Here is a 5,454-nt window from a genome sequence, read left to right as displayed (position 1 = left end):
AGGTTGTGTTATGTTATTTACAAGACAGACAGCACAGTGTCCAGTGTGTGGATGTGTCGATGCTCGGCCCACGCGCTGCACTAGCGCACACTAGCTTTCTGAAGCACACTTACCCGGTTCCTCCTGCACTGCGCGCGCCATTGCGCACTTTCATTTCTTCCCGAGACTTTATTTCACACATAGTGTCTTCAGCGTCGAGGTTTCACAGAGAACCTAATTCGCAACCCAAACGGCCCCGAAATCCCCTCGGGGAACACGGTGAAGGAAGGGAAGGGGGGTCGGTCGGTGTGATGGGGGGAGTGTTGAGAGGAGAGGAGAGGAGAAGCAGGTCAGTCAGTGAGCGGATCGGGCGCTGAGCGGCAGCACTGCACCTCCAACACAGCGCGCCAGGACCGTTACCACATCCACCTCTCTCTCTCTCTCTCTCTCTCTCTCTCTCTCTATCTCTTTCTCTCTCTGTGTGCGTGTGTGTGTGTGTGTGTGTGTGTATGTGTGTCCGTGCACAGTTTACCCCCTCATCGATACGTGCAACTGATACTACCGGGGAAATCTCGACCTCACACGGCGATCGTCTCGGCTGTGTGTGCGCGCCGCAAACTTTTTTCCTCGCATGCTCCTCGGCTCGCTCTGCGCCTGGCACGGACCACGCAAAAAAAAAAGTTTCTCTTGTGCGGGATAAAAGGACGCCCAGGATCTGCCAAGGAATTACTTTATACACCGTAAGTGCTCTTAAATGTATTGACAGAGATGTTTTGCCGTCGGCTCGGGTTGTTTTGGTGATCTTGCAGTGTGTGTGTGTGTGTGTGTGTGTGTGTGTGGCGAAGTGTCGCGTGTCTGTGGGGAGTTGAACGCGAGTGAGATTAGTGAGTTTAACGTGAACGCAGCATTAAAAGAAGTCCGAGTACAGTTCGGTTCGAGTATTAATAGCTTTCTAATAAACATCTGTATTCTATACTTCACATCTGTCACGTGCTCGTTATGTCTTTAAAAAGAAATCGGGCATGCTTTTACTGCGCGCAAAGATTAGACTTGATTATACCCTTGATCACATTTTAATCAGTGGACTGGATTAAGGACCAGTCCATGTTTTGTTTTTTTGTTGCTGTTTTTTGTGTGACAGTTAAACACTAATATATTATATAAACAAACAAACAAACAAACAAACAAGCAAACAAAACACACTGCGGAGTTAATGGAGTGAGTTTAAATCTACTCTGAATGTGTTTTTTTCCCCTCTGAAGAACAAATATGATTAATAAAAAATGCGCTCCCAGTAAACACCTGCGCGGCCTGTTCTGCGGATCTGTCCTCAGCATATAAGAACTTTATTCATGTAGGCTCTATGAAGCATTTCCTGCTCCCCAGTGGATCAAGCAGAGTTCAGACAAACACACAGTGTAGTCAAGAGAGCCATTTATCTCACCGTGTTATTTAAAAATTCTCAAAGGGAGCTCTTTTTGTCCATTGAAACGCGGACAAGTAAGAAGTCATAAGCGCTGGGGGACGCGTCAAGTTGTTTTTTATTTTTTATTTTTTTTAAACTGTTTTAATTTTTGCATTAAGTATTTATTTATTACTATTATTATTATTATTATTATTATTATTCTACCACGCGCCCAACACATCAGTGTGCTCACTCGTAATGTTTAGCAGTCCTAATCTCTATAATTATCCAGAAGCAAAAAGCGCTGTGCCATTTTGATGAGAGATAGTGGACGCTTGGAGATGTGATGTTTATTTATTTATTTATTTACTTGTTTACTTCTCAGGAAAATCAAAGTCGCACAACGAAACCAATGTTGCGCACAATTAAATAACGACTCTTTTTGTTGTTGTCGTTGTTGTTTTTTTTATTTTAATTTTTTTTTTACTCCAAGTCTTTGCGACACAGCACGCGCGCGCGCGCGCACACAAACGCACACGCGCGCGCGCGCGCGCGCATACACACGCATATACACGCACTGACTTAACTTTCTTAACTTCACCCTGTAACGGATTCGTGAGTTTGGCTGCGCGCTTGATTAAGTACAGTAAGTTTACTGGAAAACCAAGAGAAGTGCTAACCTACACGAGGAAACACCTGTTTAAATAAACAGGGTCATTACTCACATTTATATCCTGCGCACCAAAAAACAAAACAAAAAAACAAAAACAAAAAACAACTAAATACACGCTTTAACAGCGACGATTAGTTCCTCACAGTAGCTCCGCCTACATCCATTTAAATCTCCTAATCAAAGTTCTAAAATTTACACCAAATAAAATCCCTCAACGTGGTTCTGTAGTTTTAAAAGGCCTGTAGAACAACGGAGATCGCTTTAAATAGTTCAGCTGTATCGGTTTATTATTGTGACTATTTTTAAATGATTGTTAGTGTAAAATACAACAACAACAACAACAACAAAAGAAAGAAAGAAAAGACACAGATTTGTTTCAAAGTTTTTAAAGAATTTCAACTACAGTACAATTTCCCCCATTTCTTTATAAAGTAGCCTGCACAGGCTATTTTCCCCTCTCCTAGACAAGTGCATATTAATGACATTTATTAATGATCTCTCAGCACCCTCACACACACACACACACACACACACACACACACACACACACACACACACACACACACACACACACAAAGATTACACTTCATAATAGATTTTTTTTTTTTTAAAGGAGAAAGAATTAAATCAAAAACAACAGCAACAACAACGAGACGGACCGTGCATTTCATCATCAAAATAAATAAAAATAAAAAACTTTTACAGTGTGCTATTATTCCTGCAATATAGGCTATTCAATAGCTCTCATGTGTTAGGAATATATGCTATGATAACTGGATTATTACTTAATACCTGTGTTCTAATAACGCCTACAAAACGAAACGCGCATATATTAGCACTTTATTTATTATTTATGTTGTTGTTTTTTTTTATCATCCTTGTCATTATCTTTCCTGTTTACTTATCCTGCGTGATTGAATCATGCTCGCAACAAAGAAGAAGCCAAATAATAATAATACTACTAATAAGTAAGTAAATAAATAAATAAATCAAATTCTCTCCTCTTCTTGTAATTTCTGTTTGTGGTGCGCTTCATAAATCTTAATGATCCGAGTGGAAATGTTTATAGACCGTACCCGAATAACGCCGCTTTAATATTCCCCGCTATCCTGCGCGTCCTCGTTGGCTGTTTAATCTCAGATAAATTGAATAATGAAATTATGACACTCCAAGATGAATGTGTTTATTGACACTTGCCGCACTGGTCAGAGCTGAATTATGGGATAAATATTGGAAGATGAACTTTGCCTTGGAGAATAGCACACTGCACAATCAATTATTTATTTATGGGTTTTTATTTATTTATTTCATTTTATTTAATTTTATTACTATTTGTATGCGTAAAGTGTGCGCATTATTAATTGCAATTCAATTCGCACATGCGCAATTGTGTAGTTACAAGTATGACTGAAAGAGAATTGAAATGTATGTTTATATATATATAAAAAAAAAAGATATTGGCCACACACTCACACACACACACACACACACACACACACACACACACACACACTGTACAACCGTGCTTTTTTCTTTTCTTCATGCTTCTCCATTTTTTTTTACCCAAAGCCTTTTTAGTGTGCGCGCATTTTTATGATATATATATATATATACTCTCCTAATTTTTTGTACCCTTTGCTGTTATATATCTTTATGCATCGACAGGATAGACTGTATAGTCACAGGACGGGAGGGAAAACAAAAAGAATAGTGAAAAGTTAACTGGTTTCTTTTATGCACGTTAGGATTTTTGAGCCGCGCTTCTTTCTTTCTTTCTTTCTTTCTTTACTTTCTTTCTTTCTTTCTTTCTTTCTTTCCTTTTTTTTTTTTTTTTTTTTTTTTTGCATTGATCCGAAGTAAAATAAATGCAGATTCCAGTGTCCTGATCGATGCGTCAAGAGTTTATTTTAATCTGGATTTGTGTGTGTGTGTGTGTGTGTGTGTGTGTGTGTGTGTATGGGGGGGGGGGGGGGGGGGGGGGTAAAGGGCGTAATGAAGAGCATCCATTGCTGCTCACATAGGATGAAAAAGAGAAAACAATAAAAGAAGAAGCCACAGTCGCTGAGCAGTGTGTGGATATTTATTTATTTATTTGTTTGTTTGTTTGTTTGTTTTTGTTTTTGCGCGAATATTTTATAGACTTGGTACAAGGAGTGACAAAGACAAATCCATCCGTAGCGGAAAGTAAATTAAGCGCAGATTACTCAGATGTACCAGCTTCATTAGTTCTCATCGACAAGCGCGGCTTCTTTTTTCTCTCATATATTAAAAGCAGACAACAGCGGACTGACTCTCACACAGCCGCGCGTGCTTTGCGTGTTTTCATGCGGTAATAACCGCACAGTATAAGCGAAGGTCATTTGCCTACAGATGGTGGCATGATGGCAATTCATTTCCTGCAAATTTGCACAAATACATACTACACAAACAGCCTCAGGAGAGTTGCACAAATGAACTGGGGGAGGGAGGGAGGGAGGGAGGGAGGGAGGGGGGTTATATGGGGGTAAAATAAAAATAAAGTGACCAAGTGCAGTTAGACATTAGTGCCAGAGTGTTTAATAAACGAATAAAACTCTCCCAGGCTCCGTCCTGATCCGCATCCGCATTATAAGCTACCACTAAATAGTTGGACAAAATTGCACACAAATGATTACGACAGAAAAACCAACACGATATCCCCCCAAAAAGGTCAAATTCTATTAGTACTCTTGTGTTCTCATGGGTCTGCGCTGGTACTGAATACTGTTTAGTTAAGGTTAATGTGCGGTTTGGGACACAGCCTATACCTCGCCCTAATTTGTCTCGTATTATTTTGGAGCTCACAGACACGCCTGATCCGTGTAGCTTTTCATTTCTTTGCCAAGCGGAACATTTCAGATTTTATGGTGCTGAAGAGCACTTTGTTTGGTTACAACAGGCGCCTGGGACCGCACTCATTCTCATGCTTTAGTCCTGGGAAATATTTTCCTTAGTTGTTGTTTATTTGTTTTCATTTGTTTTATTATTATGCGATTTATGGTCACGTTTTGACATGATTTAATACAATACAACATTTTCTTTGATATGTATGCGCATCATCATCATCATCACCATTATTATTATTATTATTATTATTATTATTATTATTATTATTATTATTTAGCCTATTTATTAATCAAATAAATTAGTTTTCTAGAAACGCAGAAATAACGCCTTAACGTCTAAAATGTGAAACGCAATTATCCCCCCCCCCCCCGAACTAAATGCCTGAATTAATCATTCCTTTTCTTAATTCATAACACCATCCCAATTTCACAGCCAACAAAATCATGCGTAAAACACCTTAGTGCAAATGTAAACGCATGGATTTATATCAATAAACATTTCCTGTCTTCTTCTTCTTCTTCTTCTTATTATT

At 39.1% G+C, this 5,454-nt stretch overlaps 1 protein-coding gene across 4 annotated transcripts in view; it reads left to right on the top strand.

Annotated features, from left to right (window-relative positions):
- Positions 1-447: 447 nt before the first annotated feature.
- rnf220a (ring finger protein 220a) overlaps positions 448-5,454 on the top strand; it is a 121,693-nt gene continuing 116,686 nt past the window's right edge. Inside the window, exon 1 of one of the 4 annotated variants that reach the window (XM_053681441.1) lies at positions 448-719. The gene's annotated coding sequence lies outside the window, so the exon portion shown is untranslated. The remainder of the gene's footprint in view (positions 720-5,454) is intronic. The other 3 variants (XM_017471429.3, XM_017471424.3, XM_017471427.3) reach the window with 3 other exon arrangements.

Source organism: Ictalurus punctatus, chromosome 7, assembly GCF_001660625.3.
Source record: "Ictalurus punctatus breed USDA103 chromosome 7, Coco_2.0, whole genome shotgun sequence".
Taxonomy (NCBI): Eukaryota; Metazoa; Chordata; class Actinopteri; order Siluriformes; family Ictaluridae; genus Ictalurus; species Ictalurus punctatus.
The sequence above is the reverse complement of the archived record's forward strand: the minus strand, read 5'-3'. Positions and strand labels throughout refer to the sequence as shown.